The 21,836-nt window shown below is 38.2% G+C and overlaps 1 pseudogene; it reads right to left on the reverse strand.

Moving 5' to 3' along the window:
• Positions 1 to 19,555: 19,555 nt before the first annotated feature.
• Positions 19,556 to 19,745, reverse strand: LOC114696307 (annotated as a pseudogene).
• Positions 19,746 to 21,836: the final 2,091 nt, after the last annotated feature.

The following is a 21,836-nucleotide window of genomic DNA, read 5'->3' on the forward strand; positions in this document are numbered from 1 at the left end:
CTGATAGTCAGATTTGTAATGGGAAAAATTAAAAGAGAAAATTATTGTTACATAAAAGTTTCAGAATCTATAATTCCCTAGTTTTTTGGGAGTGTTAACTTGGTTTTTACATCTACAATCCTAAAATTGCCCAACAGGCAGCATTGGTGGGCTAGGGAGAGACTGGGGAAATTTTAACGAACAAGAACTGGGTAGTGAAATCCAGAGTGAAGGAGCAACATCCCCATAAAGTCCATAAGACAGATAGACATTAAGCAAGAGAAGAAAACCACAGACAACAGCATAACTTGGGTTATATTAATAGTTTCAACAACCAGTATGCTTCTTCCCAGAGCCCTTTCTCTGAGATATTACTAAAGAAAATACCAACAGAAATTAAAGAAAAACAGCTGAAAGCTCAGCTTTTGAGCACTAAAATATAGTTTTGGATATTGTTGCTGAAACAGTGGCATGAGCAAAAAGAGTTAGGAATTTCAAAAGCCTTGGTTTTGAATTACTAAATTTGCAGTCCTAGGGGACACAGGGCAGAAAGTTCACAGACCAAAAAATATATGGGAAAGAATGCAAAGTTGGAAAGGGTGAGTTTTCCCATCCAACCTTACCCTTGACTTGAGAAATTCATGTTTCTTGTAGGCTGGATGAGAGACTTAAGCCAGAGGAAAACAAGATTTTAAGAACATGGAATATTTAGGAAAAGAGTCCTATGTCCATGTCAGTCTCTCCAGCTGAGAAGATCTGGAACTTCAGAGTCCTAGGACAATCTGGAAGTTCTGATGGTGGGGATCATTGGTAACTTGCTTTGTAGTTGGGATTTGAAAAGGAACTCAGCCTTGACTGTCACTTCTGGGTCAAATGCAAGACTTGAGACTTCTAGAAAAACTTACTTGGGTATAATGCAATCTTAAGTACCTTGTACATCTTCATTGTGCTGTGAGGATTTTTCCTTTTTGACCACGCACTACAAGCAATCCAGGTGTAGCTAGACAGCAGGGGCCATGAGAACTTGCAGTGTGAGCAGAAAAGTGCAACAACCATGTTTTAATGATGTTGATAAGACTACTCCAACCTGGGCACATTGGTTCCTAAAGATGATGGAAAATATATCATAATACTACATGGCTTTTTTCTTTTGCAAACCCAGGGCTGTCTCCAAAATTTCACTCTTCCTGCCCTCGCCTTTTAATCCCTAGGATGTCCTTCCAGAAGTAGGTGTGTGTGTGTGTGTGTGTGTGTGTGTGTGTGTGTGTGTGTGTGTGTGTTTAGAAGGCCCTGCATACCCGGCATCAGAGTGAAGGAACAGCTACCTGGTTCTGTGCTTTAACTGCTCACAGGTATTCATTCCTGTTTTTGCTTGTTAGTCTACAGTGCATTTCAAGTTTTAATATAGGTTTTATTATATCTATATTCTTTTTCTTATTTTGATAGGAGAAGGTCAGCAGATCAGGAAATGAGAAGGGTAATCATTGTTGTCACAGCTCTCAAGAGGCAGGGGCACCTCAAGCAAAGCCTCTGTGTGGCAAACACCAGTTCTGTTCCGGAGACAGACGAGGTGCTTCAGGCAAGGACTTAACTAGGGTTGCCATGGGAAGAAAAAGGGAGCCTTTGGTCAGGATTGTTTAATAATTTCTGTGGGCTCTCATATGTAGGAGATATCTTTAGTTATGAGGTGCCTGGCCATGAGTGTATTAGATCAAATACCTACTGATTGGTCTGTATTTGAAAGAGGCTGGGGTATAGCTCAGTAGATAGCATGTGCCTAGTTTGTGTGAATTTCTGAGTTCAGCACCACAGGTGCACTGTGCATTCATATCACACACACACACACACACACACACACATACACACACACACACACACACACACACACACACACACACACTGACTCTGGAATAACACTTTTATATTCCTAGGACTTAAAAGGCTGAGGCAGAGCTTTTGAAAATTTGAAGCTAGCCAAGGGTTAAAAATAAGGTTACATAGCGTTGAACTGATATATATTTTCACTATCTTTAGCAAACAACTTCAGTAAATAGAGCTTTAAGATTGATAACATAATGGTAAACTGATTGTGAATATAAACTTCAACAAATCTGAGTTTCCTGAGCTGTAGTTTCTGTGACTCACCAGAATTTAGACGTTAGTTTAAGTTAAATAAAAGGAAGTCATATATCCTGTCCTTCTGAGATTGTGGGCTACAATTTGAATTCAAGAAAAGGTAGAAGAAAGATTTGCTAAATAAACAAGGTTAAATAAATAAGCTAAAGCAGGCATTGGCAAACTGTGGCCCATGGGCTAAGTCTAACTTGGTTTTGTAAACAAGGTTTCATTAGGACAGGGATGCACTCATTCATTCACGCATTATCAAAGGTTGCCTGCCAGCTGTAGACAAGCTGGGTAGCTGTGACAGAGACCATATGTTCCACAAAACTTGCAATATTTGTTTTGCCCTATACAGAAAAAGAAATGTTTTTCCTGAACTGGAATATAGTCAAGACAAGCCAAAGCTAAGTTAACCTTAGAGTTGCACTCTACTGCATATAGTTGCTTAAATTTCTCTAATTTGGAATAAACTTGACCCCAGGTAGTCTAGCAACAGATAGCATGAGAAAGACAATGAATGAGAAGAAATGACCCCTTACTCTAGTTGTTCTCAGATGTCTTATATAGGGAGGGTGCTTTGATTTTATAGTGGGAAAATGCATGTTTTAAATTCTCTCTGTATACACCTGTCTGAGTTGAAGTGGGATAGTAACTAGACAATCTCAGTCTTCATGTTCAAATTCTCCAATGGGGCAAACAAAACAAAACAAGCAAGAGGGGGAAGCAAGTGGGAAAGATCTTAAGTTTAACTTTGTCATACTTCTTGAATAACTTTGCACAGGTCTTCTTGGCCAGGGATCTTCAATGGTGGGAGAGTGGGTTTTGGCTCACTCACCCATAAAAACTTTTGGGTTTTATACCTCAGGGTGCTGATTCGATAAACTGAATGTAGGCAGGTATTTCTCAGGTGGTGAGAGGCTAAAGATATTTCTAAATATTCTGTAGGGGGAACAAAGACAGCCCTCCACAATAAATAATCATGGAACAAAATGTAATATAGCCAGGATGAAGAAAAGCTGAATTAGAAATATAATATTGGTTTCATATCTATGTACATATGCACATATCAATTCATACCAATTTAAAAATGACACTACTATATAGAGGGCCCTATATAATAAACATCATTCTCATTGTTCATTATAAATCACAACTTTATCTAATGCACTAAGCATTTGTGCCATCTTATTCAATAGACCACAACTTTCACCAGATTATTCTGTTTTACAAAATGCAATCTAAAATTAATTTACATCCTAATTTTATGTTTTCAAAGTTTAGTGAACATACTTCTTTTTTCTACCAAACACCACTCTTGTAAGCTAACTGACAATGGCCTCTGTAAGCTCATATATTTGAATGCTTGTTTCCCAGTTGGTGGACTGTTTGGGAAGGATGAGAAGGTGTGGCTTTGTCAAAGGAGGTATATCAATGGGGATGGGCTATAAGGTTTCAATAGCGCAGGCCAGATCCAATCTCCCTCCCTCTCCCTTTCCCCTCTCCACGCCTGCCCCCTCTCTGCCTCCAACTTTCAGACTAGGAAGCAAGCTTTTACCTACTGCTCCAGCACAATGATTGCTGTCTGTTCCAATGCTCCCCACCATGATGATCATAAACTCTAACCATCTGGAGCCATTAGCCCCTGAAATAAAATACTTTTTTTTTTATTTGTTGCCTTGGTCATGATGCCTCTTCAGAGAAATCAAAAAATAACTAAGAAAACTGCTGATTACATATTCTACACAGTCTTTTTTCTTTGAAAGCATGGGTTGCCCTCAGTTTCATGGTACGTGGCCAAAGTTCACACTCAGTACCACTGGAGGCATTGTTATGTGAAACATACAAAGGTGAATTGTAGTGGGGAGCTGTTCCAGCTTTGACCTGGAAGTACTACCCTCATTGAGGCTTCTGGTAATGCCTATGTGGCGGGGCTGAGAGAGGAGCCCTTAAGACCAGAGATCCAGATGTGCTGGACACTGGAGGTAGATCAGAGTTCTCCAGAGAACACCGCTAGCCTGGACTACACCTTTCCCGGACCCTGTAACCTATCCCTTTTAAGTTACCCCACAAAATAAACCTCCCTTTTAACTATGTGGAGTTGCCTTAATACTTCCACCAATAGTGAATGATGGAAGTGACTGAATCATTGCATCACCTGGACATGCACTGCAAATGACAGCATACTTGACCAACAAAGGACTCAAAGACACAAAAAGTTGGCTTTATTCTATGTCAAGAAGCCTGAGTCTAGATGGAACTGACTAGCCTCAACAGTTGCCAAGATTTCAGGACTGGTACAACTTAGCTCTTGAGCTTTCACTTCAGCCCTTGGAGCTACTTCTGTGTTCAAGGTAAAGGAAAGTGAGAGGCATCTACTTCTGCTTTGTTTCTTCTTTAGTTTTGGAAACAAAGACCTTCCCAAAGCTTCCCTGATGATTCTGAATATGTATTTTGAACTTGTACCTGGTTACATAAAATCCTATCTGCAAAACATTCTAAGAAGGATGGGTATCAAAATGTTCAGAGAGGAAGGAGTCTAATAATGACCATTGGGAAACCTACAGTAGCGTCTTCCAGGACTCAGAATGTAGTCAGTTTTGGTATCCATGGCTTCACTTCTGTGCCAGACACCACCAACTGCAGTTCAAAATATTTAAGAAAAAAACATTGCATCTGCATTGAGTATGTGCACACAATATTTTGTCACTCTTTCCTAAACAATACACTGTAACAAGTATTTCATTGAATTTAAATTGTATTATGTGTATAAGAAATCCAGAGATGATTTATATTATATGAAAAGCTGTACATGAATTATGTATTAACACTACACCATCAATGCACAGAATTAAGCATCCTCAGCTGTGGGTATATATGAGGGAGTTACAGAGCCTATCTCCTCAGATATTGAGGAACACCTGTCATCCATTTTGAAATGAACTGAATATTTATGGAGCTTTGAATTAAAATAGAGAGGTTAAACAGGTAAAGTACTTTAGATCTCTGTGTCGTGATGTTTTCTTTGTGCTTTAATAAATAAAGCTTGCCTGGAGACCAGAGGAAAAAGGCCAGCAATTATAAGTAAACAAAGAAGTCAGGCAGTGGTAGCACACGCCCTTAGTCCTATCACTTAGCAGGCAGGATCTCTGTGTGTTCAAGGCCATACTGGAAACAGAGCCAGGTGTGGTGGCACATGTCTTAATTCCAACACTGGTTAACCATGGAGGTCCAGGGGTCTGTACAGATAGACAGAAAGTGACAGACTGTGTAGGAAGTGGAAGTGATGTAGATGAACAGAGAGCAAATCAGGTGGCAGAACAGCAAGGCATATGTGTGTGGTAGGCAGGAAGTAACTGGCATTTGCAAGCTGTAGAGTTGGGCTGGTGGCTTTCCCTATTTTGCTGATCTCTCTAAGGCTTTCAGCCATATATTTGGCTCTGTGTTTTTTATTTAATAAGACCATTTAGAAATTTGTCTACATCTCTGAGCTATTGATGCAGTAGATGAAAATCTCATCAATGTTCTTTTTATTAAATATAAAAGGAAAATAGGAAGTTACAGAAAAGCATAACAAATGGCAAGAACAGAGATGTTCATATTTATGTTTTTAATCAAAATGTTAATAATCTCTTATTTTAAAATATAGTAAGATAATAGTGAGGTTTTGTCATCTGAGGGGTCTACAGAATACCAACAGCCTTCTTGTTTGAGAACAAATACCCACTGGAATAGTGATATAAGAACATAGTGCCTCTTTTTATGGATTCTAAACATAGATAGTCATTCTTTCCATAGCTTTACAGTAGAGCACAGTCAAAAATCTGGTCTCTGCTAGCTGGACTTTTCTACCTAGGATTTGGATTTCTTTAATGAGAGAAGAAGCATTTATTTATAGTAGTTGTGAAAATAGCCACCAGCTTTTCATGGGTCAGGAGTGTCTTCACTGTTCTTGTTTACAGAGGCTCATTGTGTCTGTTTTGCTCCTTCTTGGAAAGCCCCCTTTCCTTGCTTAAGACAATAAATCCAACTGTAGTCTTGTGAGCAAGGGCCTTATGTGACACCACAACTATTGGTAGATACATAAGTTTCTGTTCGCAAAGTTTAGACAAATTGTGTTTATGAAGCTGCCTCAAAAAGAAGCTGTGTGTCTGACACCTGCTAACCAAAAGCTAAGATTTCTTGTAAATCAACAACACAACATATCTCAGAAAGAAGAATGGAATATAAGTACTCCCCTATTTGGTATTTTGCTGTTTGAGTTTTGTATAGTATGAACAACCTCCTGCAATGTTTATGAATTCTGTGCCCTTTTCTTTCATAATTCCTTATCAACAAAAGAGTTTTTTATTGACCACACACAAAATGTAGCTCTGTTTATTACAATTCTCCTGTGTTGTTACTAGCTGAGACATTACAGAACAAAGTTCCCTGCCCAACTACCACCAACATCCACACAAAGAGGAGCAACTTTGAGTCTGCTAGAGAAGCCAAACTCTGATGGATCAGCCTCACACAATGATAATGGGAGCATCTTACTCATATCTAAAAGCTATTTGGATAACAAATAGCACATTTCCAGGTAGGGAGCCTCCATGATCTGATTTCAGTCTTACAGACCAAATAAATGTAAATGAGTGCCAGCCCAGCAGACACGAATCGAATCTCCACTATCTCAACTTCATAGCACCCTCTGCATTGGGTGGAAAAAGAGAAAGAGAGAGAGAAAAAAGGCTTTTCTCCCACCTTATTTAGTACACAATCACACGGTTTAAAGAAAATAAGATTTCCAAATTCTTATCATGATAATATTACTCAAATGATTCCTTGAGAACATTAAATATCCTTTCCCCAAATGAAGACACAATAGAATAGAACCAGAAGAAATGAAAATATTAACTGTTTCCAGTTCTTTAATTTAAGACTTAATGACATAGGCTGTGTGCCACTGAGTAAAATCTTCATTTGGGGAAAAAGACTATTACGTGACATACTTTTGACTAAGAATAATTTAAACAGATTCTAAGAAAAGTCTTATGCATTGTGCACATTGTAAAAAGAGCATCCCTTTTAAACATCAATGAACACCATGAGCAATGCTGGGGGTTGATGATAGCAGAGTTTAAGCTTGGCTTTTCCTGCCCTTGTGGTTTAAAAGATTATTGCAGCATAGTTACTGATAAATGGCCAGTTAGACAGCTCTGCAGGTTCATAGAAAGCTGTTGTAATGAAAACAGCCTCTGAGTAACAGGATGTGACCATGGGTGAATTTGTCCACTCATTGAGTTGCCCTCAGTGACTGGTTTCTTATACCCTGTCTTCTAAGACTGGTACCAGTTCCCACAAAAGCTAGGCTTGTCACTTTAACCCTATTCTCTCTTCTACTTAGACCTGTGTTTCTTAAGCCTTCTAACAGCAATCTCTATCCATGGTCTCATGCTTCCCTGGGAATGTCTAAGCAAAGAGCAGCAGGGAAAAGGAAAAACACAGCTGGTTTTATGAGGGGGTATTATTATTATTATTATTATTATTATTATTATTATTATTGTTATTGTTATTATTCCTTGTTTGTCCTAACTCTGCCTTTTCCAATCCCTAGTAAAGGTCTCCACTAAGGCTGTCATTTTCTTTATTTCCCAGGATGAACAAAGAAGGTGCATAGACAACATTCTGTAAGAGAAATGCCTAGTTTAATCATATTTGAAAAATCATGTAATTTTCAGCTTTTAAGATAATGTTTTAGTTAGGTTTTCTAGTGAACTGAAGAAACACCATAACAACAGAAATGCTTATAAAACAAAACATTTAATTGGGGTGGATTGCTTATAGTTTCAGAGGTTCAGTCCATTATCATCATGGTGGGGAGCATGGCAGCATGTAGGCAGATGTAGTGCTGGAGTAATAGCTGAGAGTCCTACATCTTGCAGGCAACAGGAAGTCAACTGTCTGTCACACTGAACAGAACTGGAGCAAAAGAGACCTCAAAGCCTGCCCCAATAGTGACACACTTCCTCCAACAAGACCACACCTACTCCAACAAGGCTACACCTCCTAATAATGCCACTCCCTATGAGATTATGATGGCCAATTATATACAAACTACTACAGATGTTTATGACTAATCATTTCTGAAAGACTTTATTAGAAAAAGAGGATATTATTTTTTCAAATTTCATATTATCTGTATTCGAAAGAAAAAAAAGAAAGATGGAAGAGGAGAGAGGAAGGAAAAGTATATTTCCCACTAATTCCAACTGACCTTTACTAGTGTGTTTAAATGGGTAATCCCATAAGAGTCAGATCTAAGCATTTATTGTTTCTTTTTCTATCCCAAATACTTGCCTACAAAATACTACACAGTGGCCCATTCACAAACTCAGCAAGTATAGTAAGCAACCGAGTTGTAGGTTCTGGGAAAATGGTAGTGAAGAAAAATCACACAAACTCCTACATTTTGGGGCTTAGTTTATGATTCATGTAAGTGGGAACTAAGAAAGCAATGCCTGTGCCTGACATTTGTGAAGCATTTTCCATATATCTTAAACATTTCATCTTTGTAGTAGTAACTGTGAACAAAAGGTCCTAGGAAGAACCACACCTTCCACTCAAGTTTCTTCAAGGCTGAATACTGGTTAGAAATTCAGTGATTCTTGAAAGGATGGATGTTGTAGGTCCAGAGCCTAATCATAATTATCTTGGACTGCCCTTAACCCTTGAAGTAGCCATTCCTTCCACTGTGTCATATGTACATAGTTATATGCCATGACTATGACGGACAGATAAAACATTTTGCAATCTATTAACTTAACAAAACCCTAGTTTTTAATGAATCAAAAGGCTGCGTCATCAGATGGCATTGGAGGCCTGTATGAGAGGCTTACTACTTTGACTCAATCCCCTACTAATGTTTCCAGTAGTGCATTCGAAAAGAGTCTCAATTTCTGATTTCCTTTGTTCTGTTACAACAAACAATTCTACACACTGCTTCCATATTTGAAGATGGAATTTAGGATAATCTAAGTCTGTGTCCCAGGCTATAGTCACTCATCTTTGGCTCCAGAAAAATGATCTTTTATGCTCTTTGAAGTAAGAGCTGTTTGTGTGTCAAAACCTGCAAGTCAAGAATAATTAGTACCTGCATTTTACAGATTTGAAGATGGAGGCACTTTATTGGTTATTTCAAAATGTAACAAATTTGTTAGGCAACATGACATACATGTGAACACACACTATAACATACACAATATTCTTCGCATGTTTGTTTACGCTTGTGAGCAAACACCTGTCCCATCTATGGCAGCAATAAAAATTAAGTGTAGAAGTTTAAGTGTGTACTGGGCATATGGCTATCCTCAGGCAAACAAGGATAACCCTAGTCTTTCATTTACATATTAGAGTCTCAGGTGCAGAGAGAGAAAGTGATTTATTTAAGGCCTCATAGATAATTAATGGCTGAGCTCAATGTAGAGCATCCTAATTTTCAGATGAAAATTATATAAGAGACATTAAATACTCAAAATGTTTGCAAAATTAGCATTAAATGGTCATTCACTTTTTTCTTTCATAGTTTCTTTTCAATAATCTCCGGATCCCTATAGCCTCAACATCCCTTAGCTCACATCTCTATAGCATGGCCACAGAGTTGTCATCCTCGAAGAAGACTGAAAGTGTGTTTGCATAAAAGTTTTTATATTTTATTAAGGCCTTTTTCTAGCTCAATACACTCTTCTCTCCTTGTCAAACTGAAGCAGGAAATAGGTTACTAACTTGGGACTCCACTTGCTTTAGATTATGCACATTCTTCTGTTCTAATAGTGCACACAGGAGTCCAAGACCTTTACCTGCACATACTATGGATACACACACCCTGCATCCAGCAAACTGTTAGCAGCCTTAAACTTCCATATGCATCCAACTATCGCAACTGCTACTCTAAACAATGGAATAAGTTTCCCTTCCTCTAAGTACTACCAAACACACAGAGAATCTATTTAATCCTATTCCCAATATATCAGGGTACAATCCATTCTTAACTAGTTTGGGTTCATTCATAATAAGACAAAATGTCCTCTAAATGAAATTTTAGGGATAATCACCAATTTACTATCTTATGTGTGTGTGTAATCAGACATTAGTCTTAGATGCTTTTTCTACACCATGACCAGAGCAACTTGTAAACAGAAGGGTTTATTTGGAGCTTGTGGCTTCAGAGGAATAAGAGTTCATCCCCATAACATCAAGGAAATGTGAGCAGAAGCAGTAAGTGTCATGTCTGCAATTGGCAGGTGACAGCTGTGAGCTGAGGGCTCACATCTTCAACTGCAAAGAGGAAGCAGAAAGAGTGAACTTGGAAGGGAGCATGATGTTTAAAATTTCAAAGCCCACCTCTAGTGACATACCTCCTCAAGCAAGGCCACAATTCCAAAACCTACTCACACAGTACCACCAACTGGAGACATAGTGTTCAAATGCTCAAGAATATGAGTGGGATCTCATTCAAAACATCACAGAATTTATATGATTGATGTGTTAAAGAAAGAGACATATATAGCAGAAAGCAGGTTATATAGCTTGAGAACTATCAATTGAAATAGAAAACCACCCAAACTAGTAAACAAACTCCTTCTTCTCTTGTACAACAGAGAAGGAAGCTCCAAGCAATTATCAGAGCCCTTGTGCACTCTTATTCTTATGGTATTGTGGCCACTGTCATTCTTAACAGCATCTTTCCTTCTTACCTGCACTACAGCTTTGCTCTTGAATAAACTTTCCTTGGCTCCTTACAATCTGTGTGGATCTTAAATTCAGTTCCTTGAATAAGAGGCTAAGAACCTGGAAACACTTGGCCCAGAGGCTGACCATGCATAACAAAACTCTTAATCATCTTACAAGAGCCACAATAATTCCACTTCCCTTTGAAGCTTCCCAGTGCTGCATACTTCAATCCCACTGCTTTTCTTCACGTAGAGACCTGCATACATGAGTAGTACCCAGCAGAGCACAGCTTGGCTTAACCTATTTTGAAATATGGAATGATATTGCCCAGGACTCTCAAGAATATGTAGCCAGTAGTGTGTTTGCTGACTTGTGTAACATTATTTTGCATAGATTCTCTCTCAGTCATTTACTTGGTTGAAGGAATACAAAAAAATCACAAAGTAATATGGACTATCATCATTGCCTTTCAGGACTTGAAGGTTAGACCCTATTGTTGAATAAACCACGTGCTTTGGAAATAGCACTGAAAGGAATCAAGCTGGAGCTGACCTGCAAACCTCTTCCCCAGGGTCTGGCTCTCATTCTATCAGAAGTTGTTAAGTAAGCCTCCAAGGGAATGGTTGGAATTCCCTAGATGTAAAGCCTACAAAGCCCAACAAGGACCAGATAGATAAAATATTCCCAGTGGTACAATAGTGACACTTTTATCTGGGGCAACTGATTATATATCTATCTAATTGGACTCAATACCCATTGGATAGAATGTAACTCCTTCCTGGACTATAAACCTAGACTACTACCCATGGCTAGGGAGGTCATAAATGTGGAAGGAAACTTATTATTGCCATTCTCCTAAACCATTACAATTTCTAACTGTATAACTCAAAATGTGTATCTTTATACCCATATGTAACTATAGCTCTTGCCCCTTATCGAAGAAGCTTCTTTGTGCATCACATGGAGAGCAATGCAGAGATACACAATTGATGAAAATATATAGAGAATAAGAGACTGTGAAATACCCAATTCCTATTGACACATCTGCATCACAATCCCTGTATCTAAGGATCAAGAAAATTGATGGAAGAGGGGAAAGACTGTCAGAGCCAGAGGTCCAGTATGCCTTTTGCTAGATGGTGTATCTTAGACATGATAGGGAAAATGCATACATTAAATCTCTACAATATATTTGCCTGAACAAGACTAGCTTAATGACTAGTTAATATGCCAGTGTGGACATTGGAAATACTATATGTTCTTATCTCTATATGAAGAGTTACTGAATAGGTCAATAGCTGCTGAAGAGAGAGAATCAGTGCCTCCTTGGGAAGGTCCACAACAGGTTGTCCAGGCTCAAGTATTCAGCCTTGGCCACACATACATTTGCAGAATGCTAAGCACATTTAATAAGTTGTGTATATGTGTGTGTGTGTGTGTGTGTGTGTGTGTGTGTGTGTGTGTGTGCGTGCAAGGGTCATGAATTTGGGAGGGAGAAGGAGGACACTGAAGTAGCTGGATCTGGGGAGGGAGGAGTGGGAATGATGTAGATGTAATGTCCATGTATGGAGTTTAAAAAGTAATCAAGTTAAAAGAAAATGGATGGCATGCATAGCAGACTATATTAAAAACTCACTACACCAAGTAATTGGACTAAAAATTCCTCTGAAAATGTTGCTACTAAATGTCATTCTTTCCTAGTATGATTTTTAAATCATTTTATACTCAGACATCTAAAAATTTATCTAAAATATTTTGAAGTATTTTGTTAAATATTCCTAAATGGTTAACACAATTTTCTTTAAACTATATTTTTTTTTTTAAATTAAAGTACAATTGCATTTCATTTCCTCCTCCTCCTCTTCCCTCCAGCATCTTCCATGTATCTCTCACTGCTCTTTTCTCAAATTCATGGTCTCGTTGTTATTGTTTTTGGTGGTGGTGGTGGTGGTGGTGGTGTGTGTATGTATGTATTAATACCTAAATACATCCTCCTCAGTCTGTGCAGTGTTACTGGGTGTGTATAATTTCAGGGCTGACCACTTGGTGTTGCATAAGTAATTGCTGCACTCTTCCCTGGGGAAAACTCTTTCTCCTACTGTCAGCATTCCTTAGTTGCCTCTAGTTCTTTGTCTTGGATCCGGACCCATAAATTTTACACCTCCCTTGTCAGCATTTTAACTGGTGCACCTAGAACACAACTCCTGCACTTAAGACTTCAGAAATACTGAAGAAGAGGGGATAGAAAGATTGTAAGAGCCAGAAAAACAAGAAGTCTGCTGTAATATTCTGTTTCTTAGAAATGTCAGGGAAGCTGTACCCAGGAAGTATCAACAACACAGATGCCTAAACAAAGTCTGAATAAGGATTAACATAATTCTTATCTTAGTTTTGATGAAATTAAGTGGGGATGATAATATATTCTCGTATTAATTGCACATTTGTCATAACTTCCAACTTACTTAAATCAAGTCATCATGTTAAAAATTCTAAATTTTTATTACTTTTATAATGCAATTATTCCACTATTCAATATAATTTGGATTTTTAAAATTAAGTTTTTAATTAACAAAAATGAATTTTAAATATTTTAGTACGTACTCTTCTTGAATATATCTCTATTTTCCCTCAAATTCCAATATCCAAAGTAGTAGAATCTCTTCCTACTTAAAACAAGGAAACAACTAGGTTTCCAACCAAGTAGGTTATGCTGATATTGAGACCGGAAATGCCAAAATACAGCAAATTCCTAGATAGACAGATGAGTCTATTACAGTTGCCTGCATTTCCTATAACAACAGATGTCCTGATGACCATCCGCCAAGTCTAGACATCCCACAGTACAGAACATAGTCATATTTTCATTATACAAACTCTGAATTATAGCAATCACTTGACAGACTTTTCAGAAGCTCTGGGAAGTATAGGGTATGCACAGATTTCTGCCGACTTTTAGATCAATGTTGATGGCATCGATCTCATTAGAAATAACTAAAACTTTTGAGTGGAGTCCTTTTATTCAAGTTATATACAAATAGTCTTCAATGGCAATAATATCCAGTGCATGTTTATAACGATCAGCCAATGTTGGAGCCACAGGTTTAGGTACTATACTACGTAGTTTAGGGCAGATTAAGTCTTCCACTACTAAGAAAAACAAAACTTTAGAAGGGTTAGTCCAGCATGATGGGATGGATGATGTCTATAATTCCAGCACTGAGGAGGCTGAAGCAAGAGGGTGGCTGAAAGTTAAGATATTCCAGGATTATGTAATTGAGTTGTGGGCTAGCCTGGACTGTATAGTTAAAATACATCCAAAAAAAAAAAAAAAAAAACCCAAAACAAAGGATATCTAAACAAAACAAAACAAGAAAGTGGCATATAAAAATATTATTTTTTTAAAAGAAGAGTCTTTTTTATTTAAAAGATTATTTTATTCATTTTACATATCAACCACAGATTCCCACTCTCATCCCTCCTCTGGATCCCCCATCCCTATCCCACTCCAACCTAACCCCCCCCTCCACTCCTCATCCCCTCCTCCAACAGGGTAAGTTATCCCCTTTGGGGGGACAGCAAAGTCTGGTACATTCAGTTGAGGCAGGACCCAGCCCTTCCCCGCTGCCTCAAGGATGAGCAAGGTGTCCAACCATAGGTAATAGGATCCAGAAAGTCAGCTCACACACCAGGGATAGATCCTTGTCACACTGCCAGGGGCCCCTCAAACAGACCCAGCTACACAACTAACTGTCTCTCCATATACAGAGGATCTAGTCTGGTCCCATGCAGGTTCTAGAGCTGTCAGTCTAAAGTTCTTGTGTTCCTATGAGCTTGGTTCAGTTGTCTCTGCAGATTTATTTTTTTATTTTTTATTTTTTGTTTTTTCGAGACAGGGTTACTCTGTGTAGCTTTGTGCCTTTCCTGGAACTCGCTTTGGAGACCAGGCTGGCCTCGAACTCACAGAGATCTGCCTGCCTCTGCCTCCCGAGTGCTGGGATTAAAGGCGTGGAAGGCGTGCAGCACCACCGCCCGGCTTCTCTGCAGATTCAAGAAGTGTCTTTTTAACCTAAGAAATTATGCCTCCAGATCCCAGGTTTCTTGATTAGATGAGATTTCAAGGTATCTCCTAGTTCAGTTAACTGGGACTTAAAAATACTAAACAATACTCATATGTTTCAGTGACTGCTGTGGGATGTTTTGTATGTTAAGTGTGTTGCTCTGATTGGTTAATAAATAAAACACTGATTGGCCAGTAGCCAGGCAGGAAGTATAGGAGGGACAAGGAGAGAAGAGAATTCTGGGAAGTGGAAGGCTGAGGCAGAGAGATGCTGCCAGCTGCTGCCATGAAAAGCAAGATGTAAGTACTGCTAAGCCACGAGCCACATGACAACTTATAGATGAATAGAAATGGGTTAATTTAAGATATAAGAACTAGATAACAAGAAGCCTGCTGCAGCCATACAGTTTGTAAGCAACATAAGTCTCTGTGTGTTTACTCAGTTGGGTCTGACTGACTGGGGGACTGGCAGGTGAGAGAGATTTGTCCTGACTTTGGGCCAGGCAGAACCAGGAAAACTCTAGCTACAAGTGACTAATATAGATTGGTAATATTACAAAATAACTCTTATTAGAATCTAGTTTTCTATTCTGATTGTAAAATAAAGGAACATGCTTTGGTTTATATTCACAAGTCTGTGAAATCTTGATTTCTATCAAGTCTGGATATATATTCCTGTAACTAAAAATATTTGAAAAAAATACATTTTTCAGAAGAAATTTAAGTTATACTATAGTATTATTGAATTTTTTCTGCAATGTAAGTACATATTTACTCCTCCTAATATATATCTGATGTAATATAAAAATAATGGAATAAATTATTAATTATTAGTAATAGTTATAATGATTTGAATATTAAAGATTAATCTTTCTTAAAATTAGATCTAGCCTCTCTACTTAACAATATTATTATAAACCAAACCAACTGAAGAAAAGACTGAAAAGATAATAAATTGTTAAAATGCTCAAACATCAAATAAAAATATTTCATAAAATATAAATAATTGTGTACAGAAAGAAAAATAACTATTTAATCAGTCTATTTAAAGAGTATAATGATATACACAGAGGGCATTTCTTTTTTTTTTTTTTTTTTTTTTAAGTAAATTTATTTTACAACATCATTTAGTTCAACATAATACCAGATTCCCTTTCCCACTCTCGCCCCCCCCCTCCCCCATCCCCCCCATTCCCACCTCCTCCAATCAAGTCTCCCCGAACCGATCGACCTGTAGACTCATCCACCAGACCATCCCCCATCCCAGACCGAGCCAGTGCCCTGCATATTCCAGATTAAACAGCAACTCATCAACAAGCCAGACCCACCAACACACGGCTCTCCTAAACAGATCAAGCAAATATGTCTCACCTTCACTGATGCATTGTCACTTTGTTCATAATCTTGCTTCATTGTTTGCTATTGTTGATACACAGAGGGCATTTCTTGATTGTTTTAACTTTATATGTATTGCCTTTCTTACATGTCCATGTAAATATTATGTCATATACAGAGAAAAAAACATACCACACCCAGATTTTGATGGCTAACAGCAATGTGGACCAAGTATTACTTCCTTAATGACAATAATAACTATTTCCCCCTCTTAAAGAATGATTTCCTGTCTATCCAGCTTTATCTTTATCTGTTCTCTAAGATGTCTGGCAAAAAACAGGAATTGTAAAATTCCCCACATAGCCATACTTAGCTGAAAGATTATATAAGACTGATTGAATAATTAGAACTTTATGATTCTGAAGTGCTGACGTATTATAGATCCACAGCTAAGCTATCTTAAGTCCCCTTAGCAGCTACTTCTGTATCTCTCCTGTCATTCTTTCATGTAAAAGCATTGAAATCTATTAACAGAACACTAGCTTCCACCGGCCCCCAACTAAGACCGTCAACAGATAATATCTGCATTTTCTCTCCATTTTGCTATAACCCATCTGCCTGGTGTTCTCATCAACATAATTGGTAAATGGCTTGACTTACTATTTCTTTTGTTCTGTGACCATAAAAGTTCATGTAACCACACCCCTGTTGGAACATATCATTTGGGGCAATCTGAATCTCTGTTTCTATGCCAGGTTTCCTCATATTTAGCTCAAAACAAAGTATTTCTTATTCTCTTTGAAGTGAGGGCTTTGTTTTGCATAAACACCAGCCTGGGTAAGTAGTAAGACTCATCCCTCCTCATGAAGAAAAAGAAGCCTTTGATTAGCTTCCAAAATGAGCCCACTAAGGAAAACAGAAAACAGCTTAGTTGCCTGGATGACTTGAGAATATTTGGAGGCAAGGACACCAGATTTCACGCTGGTGAGGATTGTCTGGGATCACATTGCACTGCCATCACAATTACTCCTGTTTTTAATTTTCAAAACTTTAATTATTTTATGTGTATAGGTGTTTTGCCTTCATGTCTATGCACCATTTTGTGTGCCTAGCATCCATCCAGGTCAGAAGAGGATGTTGGATTCCTTGGAACTAGAGTTACAGGATGTTGTAAACCTCCTTGTGTGGGCTAGGAATCAAATCCAGGTCTATGAAGAGTATCCAGTGCTCTTAACTTATAAGCCATCTCTCTAGCACCATAATTACTTCTTCCATCAGTATGCTAATTAGGATTCTTTTGGGGGGTCTTTTTTTGTTCATGGTGATAGTTTGGGGTTTGGATTGTTATAAATTTGACACAAGCTAGAGACTTCTAGGAAGAGGAAATCTCAATTGGGAACATGTCTCTGTCAGATTGGTTTGTAGGCAAGTCTGTGGTGCATTTTTTTAAATTAATGATTTATATGGGAGTGACCAGGCCATTCTGGGTGGTGACATCCCTGAACAGGTGATCCTGGTATGCTGAGAAAGCTATTGAGAGAAAGCCAGTAAGCAGAGTTCCTCCACGTCATCAGCTTCAGTGCCTGCTTCTATGTTTCTGCTTGAGTTCCAGTCCTGACTTCCATTCAGGATGAACTATAAACTATAAGTTAAAATAAACTCTTTTGTTTCCATGTAGCTTTAGGTCATGGTCTTTATCAGTATTGTTCTTTGAGTTTATGAGACAATGGGCCCTCAAGCCACTGGCTTGTGATACCTCTGGTGGTTATTGGTTTTGCCAGACACCTTAACTCACTGAGCTATGCACAATGAAGGCAGGACAGTCTCTGTGGCACTCGAAGACCCTTTCCCCCTTGTTTTAAAACTACTAGACCCCCAAATTTGGTTCATCCACTTACTGACTGAAAAATCATGGGCACATTACTTCAAGACTCTTTCCCTAAGTTTACCTGTTATAGGATGAATATGAAACATTCCTCAGAGGCTCCTATGCTGAAGATTTGGTCCTCAGCTGGTGGCTTTGTTTCTGGAAGTCATAAGATCCTTAGGAGGTCAGACACACCAAACAAAATAGATCACTGCAGTCTGTCTTCAAGAGTTGAATATTGTCCTGACAACACCCCTTCCCCAACCCTGGTTGCCATGAAGTGAGGAGCCTCTTCTATAAACTCTAGAATCCATGATGTTCTGCCATGGCTCAGAAATACTGGTTCCAGTCAATCTTAGATAGAATCCTTTGAAACTGTGAACAAAAGAAATCTTCCCTCCTTTAAAATTGTTTCTCTAATGTGATTGTTTCCACAATGAAATTAATATGTTCTCTGTCTTTATGAGATATAATTACTTATTACAACTAAATAATACTTTGTGAAGATTAACTTGAGTTCATATAAAGCAACTTAAAATACCAATGACATTAAAATCTGTCAGCTACCTATAACCAACTAAGGATGATGGACCTGATATTAATGTACTTTCACGTGAAATCTAATCTAATCTAATCAAATATCTAAAGTCTACAGAGATTTATCATTATGGCAAACTAAATACCAAACTAAGATTGACAGAAATCAGTGTAGCTCACATGAAAATATGACTAAGTAGCTCTATTTTCACAGACTAAATTTCTGTAAGCTTCCAATATGATCTTCAAGAAATTAACCTCTACTTCTTTCCAGGGTACCCTAATTTGACTTCTGTTACTGTGATAAAATACCATGACAAAAAGTGACTTGAGGGGAAAAGAATTTGTTTCGACTCATGACTCCGGGGTATGATCTATCATAGCAGGGAAGCCAATGCAACAGAAATGTAAAAGAGCTAACAACATCATATCCACATTCAAGAACAGAGAAAAACAAACACCTGCACATCTGTAATCAACTTACTTCTCTTTGTTTAGGATGCAAAACAGAAAATGATGACACCCACATAAATTCACACAATTAAGGCAACCTTCCACAGACATACTCACAGGCCAAATTGATCCAGATAATGACTTACTGATACTCTCTTGCAAGGTGATTCTAGACTGTGTTCATTGACAGTTAAAACCAACTATCCCAAAGGATGATAGACAGTGTCAGGTTGCCAGTTAACCAACTATCCCAAAGAAACATTGTTATCAAAGAGAAGATTGTCAGGTACACAGGATGAATGTGAAGAAGTCTGCCTCCTATAGCATCTGGTCTCAGATATAGGACAGAGCATGAGCAGTTTCTCTTTAATGTGAGTCTAATGGGGCATGGGGGCAGGGACTTTTCATACTTTTGTCCTTCCTTCCTTCCTTCCTTCCTTCCTTCCTTCCTTCCTTCCTTCCTTCCTTCCTTCCTTCCTTTCTTTCTTTCTTTCAAGGAGAAAGCGTAAATGTATTTTCCCCATTACCACAATGATGCACCAGAGTTTCTCACATTTGAGGAAATCTCAGGGGTCACTAACCAGAATGTAATGGATGAGCCTCACCCCAGGAATGACCTCTCCAAGATCACAATGTCTCCTTACCCTTTCCATGATCATGGTATCTCCTCAACCAAGTAAGTATTTATTATTGCTTTCTATTTCAAGAAATATCAACTGATTCTAAAAACTTAAAACAGAAAAGAAAAGTAATATCCTTCGTGACTTTTTGGTGGCTCAGTAATAGCGTCATACACAGCTGTCCTGGGAGAAGCACTACACTGCCAAGCTACCAAGGAAGAGACACAGGAAGCTCAGCTCCACACCATCACCTATAACTGATTAATTCCCTAATCTTTTAGGAACATTGACTCAACCAAGCTGGGGCAGGTGACTTCAACTCAGAAAAAGAATTCAGAACTGGTTAGTGTGAAGCACTGCTATGTTTAATAAAGACATTTTAGAATAGGCTTAAGCATGAGGGTTAACAGAGGAAAAGAAGCATTCAGAAATAGACAGTGGAAAGCACAGGTGTGGGCTTCTTTAGGAGTGAGTCCCACTCTGCTGTTTTTACAAGAGCCATATGTCAGATTTGAGGGGTGGTGGTGATAAAGAACATAAATGAGATAATCAGATAGCTCCTGGGGGATGCTGAGTAAAATTAAAGCTGTAGATCTCAGATAAATGAAGACAGGGTGTCTTTGTTTTTCACAATCAACAAAGTTGATAGTCTTGTTTGAGAGTCCCGAAGAATGCCTGGGAAGAGAAAATTCCATGCCTGATTCATTGTTACTTCAATGTATAATACACAAATATGCAAGGTATATTAACTCTACATCTACCAGCAACATCCATAGAAGGAGTTATTAATTATGCTAGAATTCTTGACTCTCTGATGGCAAGAGGCTTTAGCCAAAATGAGAGACTGAAGCAGGAGAGACTCATTTCATCCCCCAGGTCATCCCGATTTGTCTTATTTTGCAATCAGACCTCAGAGCTAGCAGAGGTATGTACACTGCTGTGGCAGGAGGTGACCCTGGATGGGCAGGTTACAACAAAGGATGGGAAATACTGACAGAAGGCAGTGCCATTCCCTGATCATGGAAATGTTTGTGTTGTTGACGAGTAGTGAAAATGTTGTTAAGCCTCCAAGCCTCATTTTTCTTCTCATTCTCTCCCTCTTTTTCAAGACAGCCAGCTTCCCAGTGAAATTCACATCCTAGATAAGACCCTAGCTGCAAGAGTAAGATAGCAGACTTCAAGGCTCACTGATGATGTAAGTTACAACCAAATCAAAATCACTGCTCTCTGTCCTGCCCAACAGAGATATGACATTTATATTAAGATTTTGTGAAGTTTCTCAATTAGCAAATGATGAACTAGAGCTCATCATCATAGCACGGTGATATGATTTTCTTCTTTGCATGATATTTGCATTGTAAATCTTTTAGAGGGCAGAAATGACACGCTCTCGCCATGTAATATTGCAAAGAGAGAGTATGAAAATAGAATGAAAAATACTGCAGTTCATATAAGTTTGAAGCAGATTGCCTGGGAGCCTACCAGACACCTAGTTACTGCCACAACTGATAAACTGTGGGAAGGGACATAGGTTTTTTGTTTTTGTTTTTGTTTTCAAATTCCTGAAGTTTCTTACTTCTAGAAGTGGCTAAATGTGGTAAAAATAATAATAGGACATCATAGACTCTCAGATCATAAATGCCTTAAAAATAATGAGGTGTGATTTCCTTAGCCTAGCTATAAAAATAGATTTCTATCTTTTTTCCCCAAAAATAAAATCTTTTCATGCAATGGCAATTTAAATACTCCAAAGTTTTTGTTTAGATCATTTCACTGTTATTTTAAATCATTTTAATAGGTCAGAATTCTAAGCAAAGAACGACTACACTGGAAATTTTTCTTTAAGTTTCTTGAACAAGAAATGGACTTGAAAAAAGTGTTCTCCTATTTGCCATAATTAAATTTTCCTTTAATTAAAGTTTTAAAAGTAACATTTACACTGGTGGGTTTACAAACACTTCTGGATTTTCTTAGTAACATTTGTACAAACTGCTTTGTAATTTGTGCAGCCACAGAAGTGGCCATTTTTTGAACTTTCTTTCTATTTTAGTTATGGCCAAAACCAAAGTACTAATCCTCATGGTGAGCATACATCTTGCCTGTTCCTAAAACCATCAACTGCCAGCTAGGTTTGTCAGAGTTTAGAAACGTCTCT

The sequence above is a fragment of the Peromyscus leucopus genome, chromosome 2, assembly GCF_004664715.2.
Source record: "Peromyscus leucopus breed LL Stock chromosome 2, UCI_PerLeu_2.1, whole genome shotgun sequence".
Classification (NCBI taxonomy): domain Eukaryota; kingdom Metazoa; phylum Chordata; class Mammalia; order Rodentia; family Cricetidae; genus Peromyscus; species Peromyscus leucopus.